Raw genomic sequence first — 15,022 nt, 5'->3', positions numbered from 1 at the left:
TCTCTGAAAACCTTTCAGATACAAATCACTGCATATAGGAAGTTGGCATTATGTTAAACGTACAAATTGTAGTTTGCTAACGTTTTAAATCTTCTTAAGATTCAGTATAAAATCTCTTATGCCTGAAAATATTTGTCAAGCCTACTGCAGATTTTTTGCCATGATTTTTTGCCTTACAAACCACATTGCCATGAATGTCTGGAGAGAAGAGGGCCACAAATTATGTGATTGGAATTGTTACTAATAATGCATGGATCTCTAAATTATTTTTTTAAATAAAAGCTTATGTTTATTTATGTTGAAGCAAACATCTCTAAATATTGTTAGAACTTAAGTAAACCTAGATTACAACCTAGAGCCTGTTCAATCCATCATAATGCCCCAGCATTAATATACAGTTACAGATTAGACACCAATAATTTTATCTTTTCAGACAATACTCCTTGAGTAGTTTAGGGTAACCTTGAAAAATTCCAGAATATGTACCTTTCCTAAACTTTCTAATTTGATGACTAGAATATTCCCACTTAGTCTTAATGCAAGTATCTGAATGCCTTGCAATGCAGTGTACTCAGTGACTTCAGTTCCCAATCAATTTTTCCCCTAAGAATCTATCTGTTGTAGATTGATCTGCCCATATCTGATTGGCCACACAGTGCTTGATATTAAGTCTAGATTTTACAGTGCCTAGTTGTGTGACAATATTAAGACTATAAGACCATAAGATGTAGGATCATAATTAGGCTATCATGTCTACCCTGCCATTTGAATCATGGTTGATGTATTTTTCCTCTCAATTCTGTCTTCTCCCTATAACATTTAACACAACTATTCAAGAGCCTATCAACAGCCACTTACAATAAATTGTCTTCACAGCCTTCTGTAAGAAGGAATTCCATAGATCCACCACCATCTGGCTGAAAATCTTTTCTCTTCATTTCTGTTCAAAGGGACATCTTTTTGGACTGAGCTTGTGCCCTCTGGTCCTAGATTCTCCCGCTACTGGAAATACCTTTTCCACATCCACTCGTTCTAGCTCTCTCAATATTCGGTAAGTTTCAATGATCCACCTTCAAGCTTTAAACTCCAGCAAGTACAAGCTCAGACCCATCAAACGCTTTTCATGTTAACTTTCTTATCCCTGGGATCATTCCCGTTAATTTCCTCTGGAGCATATCCAATGCCAGCACCTCCTTCCTTTCATACGTGGCCCAAAAATCCAAACATTGTCTGACTAATGCCTTACAAAGCCCCAGCATTACATATTTGATTTTCTATTCTAGTCCTCTCAAAATGAATGCTAATATTGTAGTTGCCTTCTTTACTACCCACACAAACAGTTACCTTTTGGGAATCCTGCACTCGTCCCAAGTCCCTTTGGCCCTTTGCTTTTTTAATTCTCTCCCTATTTAGAAAACTCTCTAATTCTTTATTTCTTCTCCCAAAGTCACTCTACAGACACCCTGTTTCCTCAACACTACTGTCTTCCAGTTATCTTCATATCATGAGCAATATTACCCTCAGGAAAACTAACATGGAGATTATTTAGAATATTTTGCAGTCTTTGAACATGATAGACTGGAAGCACAAGCTTAATAGCAATTTAGCCTGATCCCCTTTGGAAGAGCAAGGGGCTTGCTTTAAGGCATATTCGTTTAAGGGTCTACACCACCTGGCCACAAATTCAATTGCTAAGCGTGGCTGTCGTTAAAAGTGAACACATCTAAATGAACCATCTATCTTCTTGATAGAATTAATAATTAGCAAAAAAATAGAATGTATCATTGAATGTGCTTTTGGATAGCACTTGGCAATAACCAACCAGGTGATGTCAGTCTAGCTATTACCAAGATTGCTGGGTTCCCAAGCTTATTGCTATCTCTGTTCAAAAAGGGACAAAAATGCTGCATTCAAGGTGCAGGATTAGTTGATTGGCTGCCCTTGAAGTTAAAAAATCTTAATTTACAGATTGAGTGTAGCACTGAATAGTTGTGGTAAAATTAAAATAAGGGGGAAGATTTTCACTGGAGACATATCTTTTGTAAATGAAGATAACAAAACATGTGTGCTTGTTGTAGTTTAAATATTCATACTCCAGGATATGAGTGCGGGATTTCCTCAGTAAATGTGCAACACCCAACTTTTGTCATCTGGTTTGAAGTTTGTGTTTTTTCTGTTACAAAGTCAGAAATGGTTTGCTGGCAATTGCACAAAGTTCAACTCCATCCTGGATGGCACAGTGTTGTTTGTGACAAATAATATGGAGCTGTGCAGCTCTAGGGACTCAGGTTTAATTCTGACCTTGGGTACTGGAGATGACATGATCTTCCTGTAACTCTGTGGGTGTTCTTATCTCTCATTTATGCCAAAAGAATGCTGATGGATTAATTGGCGACTGTTACACCATATTGAGAGGGGAAGGAAGTAGGATCATGTATAGGCATGTGAGAGAAAATAATTTATGGAGATAAAGTGAGGAAATAGCACTAATGGGCAGAATCAAGCCATGGCTTGTTCTTTGTTGTCATTCTCAACTTTTCAGCATTTGAATCAGTCTGTACCTGCATAAAAAAGGTGTAGATATCACTTACTGAGAATGGCATTGCTATCGCCAGGTCCTCCATCATCATTGCCCCTGGGATCACCATTGTCCAACATAGCCACAGGTGCAAGACAGAGGCTTGACAGCATCTGGCAAATGACTCACCTATTGACACCTCAAAGCCTTTCTGACATCTGGAGATAAGTTGAGAGCTTATTATCATTACAAGCTGAAGTTCAGGAGTGTGAAGGAATCTAATGAATGCAATTCTGACAACATTCAAGAAGCCCTAAACATCTGACCCAAAGCAGATATCCCAATCACCACTCATACAGTGACTCCAACATGACTAAATACTAAATGTTCTGCAGTTACTTGCCTTGGCTACTTGGACAACACCTCCCTACCTCAGCCATAAAAATGAACAAGGGACGCAGCTGCCTAGGAAAACCATCACCGACAAGTTCACTATTCATTCATCATTGCTGAATTTATCCTGCAATACCCTAACTAATAATGTGAGAGTAGCTTTCCCAAAGGATTGCAGAAGTTTCAGAGATTGTCCACAGCTCCTTCTCAAAGTCGGTCGATAGCAGGCAATAGTTGCTGGTTTTGCCAGTGGCATTCGCAGTTTGTGAAATAAATAAGTCCCATGAGTCCTGGGCAGTGACAATCTCTTGGAAGAGAAAACGTAATCATGAATCCCCCTGACTTTCATTGTCAAATCCCCACCAACAACATCCTGTAGTCATCATGGGTCCGAAATCTAACTGGACCACCCATATAAACACTACAGCTATAAGATCAGGTCAAAGGCGCCAGTCAGAAACATTATGGAATAATGCCATCTTGTCTGGATGAACAACGTCCCAGCCACACTCAGGAAATAAAAGTAGTTCACTTGTTTGGTATTGGGTTCATCAAACCATTTTCTCCCTTCACAACTGATGCAGCTTGGCTGCAATGTGTGCCATCTGAAAAAATGTATTGCTTTTACTTGGAGAGGGTGCAGTGGAGATTTACCAGGATGTTGCCTGCATTGGACAATGTGTCTTATGAGGCAAGGTTATTTTTTTTGAAAATTTTGTTAATTTCACATATGCATCAAAAGAAATCTTTTACATAAATTTCTTATTCGTGTATAATAAAAATTAATACATGGTGATTTAAAAATTTTTCCCTGCTCCCATCCTTCCCCTTCCCTCCAACAATCCAATAGAAAAGAAGGAAAAAAAAGAAAGAAAACATCCAGGTCATAATTATAAAAACTTTCAGCACCTTCCAAACTGTGATTTCTTTCACTAAAAAGACCAACAGACATATGGGGAGATCACCACCTGCAAATTTCCACCAAGTACCTCATCATTTTGATTTTTCCATTCATCATCATTGGGGTTAAATTTTGGAATACCCTGCGTAACTGAAGTTGGGGGTTATTTTTTACCAGAAGGAATACACGAGATCAGAATGTGCCTCACAGCAATATCTCAAGGGTAATTAGAAATGGGCAATAAATATTGACCTTGCATTTAATAAATGAGTAATTACATATTATGCAGATGAGCATGCTATTTAATTATCTTGTGCAGCTTTAACCATTCACTTCTGTTGTAATGAATGAAGAAATGGTGAAAGGATATATCAGTTAGCCATAGAACATAGAACATTACAGCACAGTGCAGGCCCTTCAACCACGATGTTATGTCAACCTATATAAACCTACCCAGCAATCTAAACCTGCCCTATCTTATACCCATAACCCTTTATTTTTCTCCAATCCAATGTGCCTAAGAGTCTGTTAAAGATCCCTATTGTACCAGACTCCACCATCACCCCTGGCAATGCAACCCACTGTTCTCCCTTAAACTTTCATCCCTGCACCTAATACAGTTGTCCTTTGGTACTGTCGCCCTGGAAAAAAAGGTGGTGGCTGTCCACCCTATCAATGCCTCTCATGACCTTGTTCACCTCTATCAAGTCACCTCTCAACCTTCTTCCTTCTTCATTCCAAGGAGAAAAACTCTTGTTTTGTTAACCTTGCTTCAAAACAGTAACTTGGAAATCAGATGTGTATTTGGGAATGGGTAGGTCGCATACTGAAATAGGTAGTTGGACACCACTTTAAAAGATTACAGATGATTTACTTAACAAATGTGAATTTTAAAAAAAAATTGGGAATCATGTTTACAAATTGTAGAAATTAAGTTGTAATCGCCCAACTTGATTCCTAAAATCAAGAAAATTAAGATAGGTTAGATTTTATTTGATAGTTTTAGTAAGTTTTTATAATTACTACCCAGATGTTTTCTTTCTTTTTTTTCCTTCTTTTCTATTGGGTTGTTGGAGGGAGGGGAAAGGTTGGGAGAGGGGAAAAAAATTAAATCATCATGTATTAATTTTTATTATACTCAAATAAGAAATATATGTTAAAGCTTTATTTTGATTCATATGTGTAATTAAATAAAATTTTCAAAAAAAATCTCTGCATCGTAAGACACATTCTCCAATCCAGGCAACATCCTGATAAATTTCCTCTGCACCCTCTCCAAAGCTTCCACATCCTTCATGTGATGAAGCGACCAGAACTGAACACAATATTCCAAATGTGGTCTTACCAGAGTTTTTTCCAGCTGCAACATTACCTCATGACTCTTGAACTCGATCCCCTGGCTAATGAAGGCCAGCATCACATCAACCATCTTAACTACCCTATTAACCTGTACGACAACTTTGATAGATCTTTGGATTTGGACCCCAAGGTCCCTCTGTTCTTCCACACTGTTAAGAATCATGCCATTAACCATATACACAGCCTTCAGGTTCAACCTTCCAAAATGCAGCACTTCACATTTATTTGGATTGAACTCTATCTACCACTTTTCTGCCCTATTGTGCATCCTTTATTTCTCCTATTATAATCTACAACAAGCTTTTACTCTATCCACAACATCTCCAGCATTCATGTCATCTGCAAACTTACTGAATTATCCCTCTACTTCTTCATTCAGGTCATTTATAATATTCACAAAGAGCAGGGGTCCTAGAACAAATCACTCCATGAGTCACTGACCTCCAGGCAGAATATGTTCCATCTACTACTACTTTCTGCAGGCAAGCCATTTCTGAATCCACATAGCCAAGGTTTCATGGATCCCATGCCTCACAACTTTCTGAATGACTCTTCCATGGAGACTTTGTCAAATGCCTTACTAAAATCCATGTACACCACATCCCACCTCATCTTCATCAATTTCTTTTGTTACTTCTTAAAAAAACTCAATTAGGTTCATGAGGCATGACCTGCCCCTGAAAAAGCCATGCTGACTATCCCTGAGAAGACTAAACTTCTATAAATGCATGTAAATCCTGTCTCTAAGAATCCTTTCCAATATTTTACCTACCATTGAATTAAGACTCACTGGTCAATAGTTCCCAGGATTCTCCCTATTACCTTTTTAAAACATGTAGACTAGATTTGCCTTTGCCCAATTCTCCAACACTTCCCCTGTGGCCAGCCAGGATCCCAGCACCCAGCAATCTCTGTAGTAACTTGAAGTACATCTCATCTGGTCTCTGAGACTAATTTTTTTGAGACGATCCAGCACTTCCTCTTTCTTAACCTCAACATGCTCTAGAACACACATGTCAAACTCTGGCCCGCCGATATAATTATATTTGGCCCGCGAGATCATTTCAAAAATGTATTAGAGGTGGCCCGCCCTGCAGCGAGAGCCGATGCTGTTTTTTTGGTAATGTCACCCCCACCATCCTCCCCCTTCATTGCACATCCTTCCCCATTGTAACACATGAAATTGTAACACGAGAAGTCTGTCGATGTCATCAGCCGGCAAGCCAGTTGGAAGGCTCCCCGCACAACCAGTCACTTCTCCCACCTGTCGAGCGGTGCGGCGGATGGGCGAGCACCTGTGATTTCCTGTCGGCGCGACGGGCATGGCAGGCTGCGCACAGCCCCCGGGCAGCGCGAGCCCCGCGCGACTGGCACCGGACGGCCCTTTCACAGCGCAAGCGCACTTCTCCCGGTCACCACGGCCTTCAGCGCTTGCACCCGCGCGGACCCCAGGGACGGCTGGTTCGGCCCTGCACGTGAAGAGAGAGATGGTGGCTGTCCGCAAAGGCTGATCGACAGCGCGCTGGGCCTGAGTGAATGGGTAAGCAAGGGTGGGCAGAAGGTGTAGGTGAGGAGTAATGGGCAGGGGAAGTTAGGGTGGTGCGAGGGGCAGTTAGAGGGAGGGATGAGTAGAAGGAGGGGTGGATAGGGAAGAGGTAAAAGGGGAGGGGCAGGGCAAGTAGGGGAGGGGCGATTAGAGGGTGAGAGACAGGTAGAGGGAGGAACAGGTTGAGGGGAGAGGCAGTAGAGGGGCGTGTTTAGGATAGGGTGGGTAGAGGCAGAGCGAGTGGAATGAGGGGTGAGTAGAAGTTGCGTAAAGGACTGGTCAGGTAGAGGGATGGTGGGTCGAGCGTGAATAGAGGCCTAGAGCCTGAGGAGTGAGCAGGAAATGCTGAGTCCTGATGCAGGCCAAAATGGACACAGCCTGTGAATGCTGACTACATCTCCACAGGGACCAAATAGGTTTCCCTCAGGTCAACCTATTTGGTGAACTTGAGCTACTTACTCCTGACCTGTAACATTATCCTCCTAAAGTTATATCCTAAAGTTTAGCATTACATATGTTGAAAGAAGAGAAAACATGCAGATGTTGTTGAAAATTATCAATAAATATTTAGTTCGGCCCTCGACTTAGTCAAAGTTTTTAATTTTGGCCCTCCGTGAATTTGAGTTTGACACCCCTGCTCTAGAACGTAAGCTTGTTCTATACTGATTTTCCACTGACCAAGATCTCTGAAGAAAAGTATTCATTTAGGATCTGCCTTTATCTCCTCTGCCTCCAGGCACATGTTGCCTCCTTTATCCTGAAGTAGCCCTACCTTCATTCTTGTCATTATTCTGTTCTTCATGTATGCGCAGAATGCCTTAAGGTTTTCCTTAATTTTACTTGCCAAGGCCTTCTTGAGCACTTTTCTAGCTCTAAAAACATCAAAAGGCTAGAGGAATTCAGCTGGTATATCGCCAACTTTTCTGACCTTCTTCAAGGAAAACTCAGAAAATGCAGAAGCAGGATATATCAGAAAGTCTCAGAATTCAAATACATGGAGAGGAATCCACACCAACAAAGGATATTAATTAGATGTGATAAGGGACTAGGTAGAATTTATCATGTCTGTTTGAAAGGAGACAAGGAATGGAGAGTTGACGGGGGAAGCAAGAGGGTGGGGAGTTCTAACAAAAATCAGAGAAGATATTAATGTCATCTGTTTGGAGGGTCCCCAGTCGAAAGATGAGGTGTTGTTCCTCCAATTTATGGATGGTCTCCATCTGACAATACATGAGACCATGGACAGACATGTTGGCAAGGGAATGGGATGTTGAACTGAAATAGGAGGCCACTGGGAGATCCAACCTATTGTGGTGGACAGAGCCAATGTGTTCAACAAAGCAATTTCCCAGTCTGCGTCCAGTCTCTCATATACAGAGGAGGCTACAACAGGAGTACCAGATGCAGTAGATGACCCTTGCAGATTCAGAAGTGAAATGTTGCTTCACTTGGAATGACTGTTTGTAGCCCTGAATGGTGCTGAGGGAGGAGGTGTGGGTGCAAGTGGAGCATCCCCTGTGGTTACAAGGGGATGATTGGTTGGGAGGGAGGAGTGGACAAGGGAGTCATGGAGGGAATGGTCCCTGCGGAAGGTGGTGAGGAGAATATGTCTAGTTGTGGGATTATGTAATAGGTGGCGGATATATTGGAAGCAAAGGCGGGTGAGGTGGTAGGTGAGGACAAGAGGAATCCTGTCCCCTTCTAGTTCTAGTTCTCCTAAGTCTTTTTATAAGTTCCTTTATATGGCAACCATATAATTCTCATGAGACCTTTGTGAGTTTTGCTTCCTAAACCTTATATTTGCTTCCTCTTCCTCTTAGCTTGCTACCTCATCTTTTTGTCAACTATGGTCCCAATATCCTATCATATTTTCCCTATCTCTAGAACCATATGCAATTGGCCCTGAGCATCCTCCACATTAGTTCTGTAATTTTACCCAAGAACATCTGTTCCCAGTTTACTCTCCCCAGTTCCTGTCTAATCCAATCATAATGAACCCTTCCGCAATTAAACATTTTACCATGTTGCCTACTTCTATCCTCGTCAATAGCTATGCTAAAGGTTACTGTCAATGAAATGCTCCCACACTGAGAGGTCTGTTCATTACAGGTTCATTACCCAGCATTAGATCCAGCATGGCCTCACTTCTAGTCAGCGTGCCCACATAATTGGGCAGGAATTCTTCTTGGTCCACACCTATCAAATTCTGCCCGATCTATCCCTCTTGCAATAAGGAAGTGCCAGTCAATATTTGGGAAGTTAATTCTCCATTAACAACAATCCTATTATTTGTGCACCATTTCAATATCTGCCTATCTCTCTGTTCCTCTGTTTCCCAAAGGCTATTTGGGGTCCTATAGACTACTCTCAATGAAAACATTATTTCCTGTTTCTGATGTTCACCCACACTGGCCCAGTAGATAATCCCCCCACAACATCATCTCTGCAGTTGTGATACTGTCCTTGCCTAGTAATCCTGCTGCCTCACCTCTTTTATCTCCCTTCCTATCCATTTATCACACCTAAACACTGATGGTTGCATCATCCAATCCTGCCCTTGCAGCAGCCAAGTTTCTGTAAAGGTGACAACATTGTAATTCCAAATTACAATGTCCCTTATTCCCAACACTTCTTGCTTTGAAATAAACACATTTCAATCCATCTAACTGATTACATTTATGCTTCCTTCACTGCCCGTCCTTCCTCTCAATCTCACTTCATATTGTATCAACCTTTCCACCACCTCTTTTAATCAAAAGTCTCAACTCTTTTGATTAACTGTGCACCTTAGAAAAGAACAAAAATAAGGGAAACCCATCGACTGGCTCCATTTCTCAGCTTGATGCACATGAATTATTGAGTTTTGTTGTGTTCAGGATATTTCTATAAATTATCTCTGTTCTCCATTGGAAATCAATAATTTGTCCATTCTTTATATGTTTCTTAGCAATGTTTTTCATTAACATCAGCTTCTCTGGTTTCTGCTAGACCACTCCCCATTCTCCCTCCCTTCCCTATCCCTGTTTCCTTTCCTCCGGTTCTCCATCCCTTCTCTCTCCATTCATAGAGCTATCTCCTCTCCCCTTGTTTTCTGGTGTGCTCTCCCTCCCTTATCCACCTATTGCCTCTTGCCTGTGGACCAGTTCTACTCTCCCTGCCCATCTCCCCACACTATTTTATTAAGGCACCTGCCTGCATTTTGCTCATACCTTGGTGCTCAAGCCCTAAACATTGATTACATGTCTTTATCTTTGTTATATAAAGTACGCTGTTTGACCTGATGAGTTTCTCCAGCAATGTGTCAAATTTTTTTCATTCCCTGATTAGAAACTTTTAAGATTATTTGATGACACTGAACACAGATGTAAGCAGAATTTGAATGGGATACATCCACCATTGCTTCACAATGTGAAAACTTGAACACGTGTGAGCAGAATTTGAGAAGTTACTAAGAGGATGCATTCCACTATGCAACCCTGCCTTATGGGATCGCAGCATTACCAATAAAACCCATTTGTTTTCAATCCTCTTGTCCAAACATACTCTGAAGTTATGAAAACAATTTAAGAAGAAAGGTCTTTGGGTTTCTAATTTTATAGTGGCATTATAACCATATAACAATTTACAGTATGGAAACAGGCCTTACAGTACGGAAAATAAATCTGTAGTGCAGTTTAAAAAATTGATGACATTAATAGGTGCTTTTGTTTGGAAAATTGATTTGAACAAAATTATTTGACAAAGCTTTTCAATTATTTACAGTACTTAATATACATATATAAATTTATAAATTACTTAATGTTTTTGAATTGAATATTGTTTTAACTGATTTACTGGATGGTGGCATATTATTCATCCCTTGTTAGTTTCTGGACTGAATAAATTAAATTTAAATTTATTCATGCAGCATGGTAACAGGCCCCTCTGGCTTTCGAGTCCATGCCACTCCTTTACACCGCAACCTGGTACAGTTGCAAGGATGAGAGGAATCTGGAGCATGCAAAGGAAACCCAGCAGACACAGGGAGAATGTACAAACTCCTTACAGAGAGTGCTGGATTCGAAACCCAGTCGCTGGCACTGAAAAAGGTTGTGCTAACCATGCCACCCAGAATAATTTATTGGATCATTTCATAAAGTAATTAACAGCTAACCAGTTTGCTGAATTGTGAACACAAGATAAGGTGAATGGAAGAGATTTCCTTCCCTGAAAAATATTAGGAAACTGAGCAATCTTAATGATTCTTAATGTTTATTATTTTATTCTAGATCTACAGTATTTAGTTAAACTGCTCTGAAGGCATTTTACCTAGATCCTGATGACCCAGACCTTTGAATCCTGTTCCAATAACTTCATTACAATGTATTTTTGGGCAATCTTTCCTGCTAGTTTTGGGAAACAATCCAATTCACATACATGTATTTACTTTTGATAACAAAGTAAAAAACTAAGAAACTTACTGTTTATCACATTGTTCAATAGATTTCACAGAGCAAAGGAAATATTATGAAGTAAACATTGAAAAAAATATTTTTTTAAAAATCCAGGATTCATAAGAAATTTACCTGAGACTAAAACCATTTTTATTAGTAAGTGGATGGAGTGTAAAAGTTTTGACTGTAAAGGCAGAGATTCTCTGCCCTCGTGTTGCTGACCCTACCTTCATAAATGCTTCAGGATTGGCTCCAAGATGCTGATTCTGATCCTTCCAGGGAGTAGTCCCAGCAGTGGAGTGGAGCACTCCACCTCGCTTCATAAATATACAGCCACTACAAGCGGCTTGCTAGGTGCAGGCTGATGACATTGCAATGATAGGGTCATCCCGCGACCCAGAACTAACAAAGCTGTTAAATGAATCTGGCCTGAGTAATCCAGCCAACATTTGTCTAATTGCCCTCCCCTGATGTCATTGCTCCCTGTATTAGTTCTCCCCCTTCCCCCACCTCCCCACTCACCCTCCCCATGCACAAGGTGTGGGGGGGGGGGGTCGCTTCCTCTCAGGGGTGCACGCCTGGTCACCAATTTTGTGCTGACTTCATGCCACAGTCCTGGTCTCTAACAATCCCTCTCCCCATATTCTCTTACCCCCCACCCTCCCACCAGTCAGCCTAAGAGAGAACTCTATAGTCAGGGGTCAGCATAAGAAATGGAAGGCAAGCCCAAGGAGGAGCACTCTGTCAGCTTCACACGCTGGAGAGGTGGTGCTGAGAGGGTGCACTGGACATAAGGTAGAGCTGGTATGCATCCCCAGGAACTCTGCTCTTCTGTTCTGGCTGGTGGCAACTGAACTATGAATCTGCTTCCCCCCTCCATCCAACCAACCAACCTAAATCATGTGGTTAGGATTCATCAACTCCCATCAGCAATGTTTCACCTGTCAGCTGGGGTGCGGTAGGAAGGAGGTGAGGTAAACGGCCTTCCATCACGCTCATGGATAACTCTGCTCCCCCCCTCCAGCCAACCAGCCTAAATTTTGTTGGGGTGCCACCTTCCCTCCCCCACCAGTCATCCCGTCCCCAAGAGAGAGCTAAGCAGCCAGGGGTCAGTGAGAGAGTGCGGTAGTTCTCATCTCCCGCGGTCCTGGTCTCTAAGAATGATCAAAGGTCGACTCTGTTAAAATAATCCTACATGTAGCTGGAACTGCTCTGCATTTCCCAGAGCAGTTCCAGCTGTATGGGGGATTATGGGTGATGAAGACGGCCATTGCTCGCTGCATATTTATGCTGTCATGTTGACAGGCGGTGCCACTGCAACAGTCGCCCCGCCTACAGTGTCTCCTGTGGATGCACTGAGGTGCCGTACCGCATAAAAGTGATGCTGGAGCAGCCTTTTAGGGCTCTATAAACTCTATGAAAAGGTAAATTCCAATTTTTCTAAACAGGTGGAGCTGGCACTGAAACGGAAGCCCTCCATAAAAACACTTACATTGGTCCTCATTTTGCAACTTTGCCATTCCTTTGTCAATTAGCTCCTCACTTATATGGAGTAAATCTTTGCGGAAATTTTGTCAATGAGATTGATTTACAGGGTTTAATGAAGAACCTAGTCCTTAGATAGTAAATAGTAAACCTACCCACAGAATTACTTTGATGTGTGACTAATTCACACCCCAGGATTAAAGGTTGTCAACATTTTTAAAGATAATGAAAGTTTGTGGACAATCAAACATCCAAAAACTTTTAATCCTTCAAGGAATGCTACAACAACTTTAATTTGGTATAATGTTTCGTAACATTAAAAACACCACTAAACACTTCAAAATAATCAAATATGTTTATTGTTATCTCTCCCATGTCCCAAATTTCCTGAGAGTTGGATTAGGAAATGCTGGCAGTTCCACACAGAATTGCTATGATTTCTCAGGAGGAAAATCTGCCCAATTAAAGTGGGGAACTATCTGAACTCACTGTTCAGTGTGAGATCAAGGCAAAAAAACTAACCAGCATTTAGAGAGCTCATTCCATGGGGATGTTCTAAAGTTCCCTATGGGCAAATGCCTACTTTTACAGTGAAAAATGCATTTCCTGGACCAACGTAGCATTCTTGCAATCAGCAATTACATCACATGCAGCAAATGTCTAAAATAGATATTTTGTTTTGGATGGAACTGACCAAAGAAGGAACACAGTAATGGATCTTTTGTCATGGAAACAGCCTTTTTGGCTCACCAAGCCCATGCCAACCATCAGTCACCTGTAACAGGAAGCTCACATTTTGCTCGTCCCACTTTCCCATCAATTTCTCCAAATTCACCACTCACCTCCACCTGAGGGGCAATTTACTTGGCCAATTAATCCAACAGTCAGAAGCCAGCAGCCTACTCTTCGAATGAATGAGTCACCTGAGTCACTGCTCCCAAATCCCTCAATCCTGCAGCGAAGCTAAAGCCACAGAGCACTGGTCTGCAATTGAGTTAAATCCACAAGGCACTCAGTCTGGCAGAGGAGTCAGCCTCTGATGCAAAGTGACATCAGATTACCAGCTGAGACAAATTTGGCATCTGATTGCTTTTAGTGGAAACTGAAGATTTTACTTTCACTGTCATGAGCTTTCATCAGGAATCATAAATGAACAGAGCTCACCCATCTTCTTCTGCATTGTTCGCTCAGTGTGAGGTGGGTTGAAGTAGACAGGGTCGGCTGAATCTAATTGGACTTCAGAAGGAAGAATGAATGAAAGCACTATGCAGCCTTCTGTAACAGCAGTTTGGGTGAAGTTCACTCAGAACAGCTTACTGGCTTCCATTTATACTCTACTAGGTAGTCACATTTACATGAAGGATATATTTGGTGCTTTATCAGGATATACCATTAAAGCCGTTTTAATAAAAGCTCGAAATTATTACTTTACTTTTTTCCTTTACTGTTTTCAGGTTTTCAAATATATTTATATGGAGAGCTTGTAAAATGTTCTGTCAAACTGAAAATATATTTAATAATGAAATCTATTAATAAAGAAAAAATTGTACTTGTTTGTGGTCAAGACTTTTGAACAATGTTTGCCATTTACTATTGAATATTAGTGACTTCAGAAAATCTTTTATATATTTTTATGCCACCTTATGATTCTGACAATAGTGATCAGTTCACATTTCTTTATGGTCTTATACCAACCAAACTAAACCGTGGTAGATATGAAATTGATCTTTTTCATCTTTTCAATCTTTGAACCACTGGGAAAAAAAACATGGTAACAGTATCTTCTTTGGCTTGGCTTCGCGGACGAAGATTTATGGAGGGGTATGTCCACGTCTGCTGCAGGCTCGTTGGTGACTGACAAGTCCGATGCGGGACAGGCAGGCACGATTGCAGCGGTTGCAAGGGAAAATTGATAGGTTGGGGTTGGGTGTTGGGTTTTCCTCCTTTGTCTTTTGTCAGTGAGGTGGGCTCTGCGGTCTTCTTCAAAGGAGGTTGCTGCCCGCCGAACTGTGAGGCGCCAAGATGCACGCCAATTAGCCTTCTTTGGCTTGGCTTCGCGGACGAAGATTTATGGAGGGGTATGTCCACGTCTGCTGCAGGCTCATTGGTGGCTGACAAGTCCGATGCGGGACAGGCAGGCACGGTTGCAAGGGAAAATTGGTGGGTTGGGTTTTCCCTCCTTTGTCTTTCCTCCCAATATTTATCCATTACAGTATATATGAATGTTTGCACTGTAGCACTGCCTCAAAACAACAAATTTTGCGACTTGTCCATGACAATAATTGTTTAAAACTCTATTTAAAACTTTTGAAAACAATGCAAAATCAATAGCAACAAAAAATACCATAAATTCTGATTCTTCTGAAGCTGAAGATACTCGCCCTCAA

The 15,022-nt window shown here is 41.3% G+C and overlaps 1 protein-coding gene across 1 annotated transcript in view; it reads left to right on the top strand.

The window, feature by feature from the left end:
- The window catches only part of LOC138762031 (G-protein coupled receptor 39-like), a 113,410-nt gene that overhangs the window by 95,896 nt on the left and 2,492 nt on the right, over positions 1 to 15,022 (top strand). The gene's annotated exons all lie outside the window — the stretch shown is intronic.

This window comes from Narcine bancroftii, chromosome 4 (assembly GCF_036971445.1).
Source record: "Narcine bancroftii isolate sNarBan1 chromosome 4, sNarBan1.hap1, whole genome shotgun sequence".
NCBI classification, from domain to species: domain Eukaryota; kingdom Metazoa; phylum Chordata; class Chondrichthyes; order Torpediniformes; family Narcinidae; genus Narcine; species Narcine bancroftii.
This window is presented reverse-complemented; position numbering and strand designations above follow the sequence as displayed.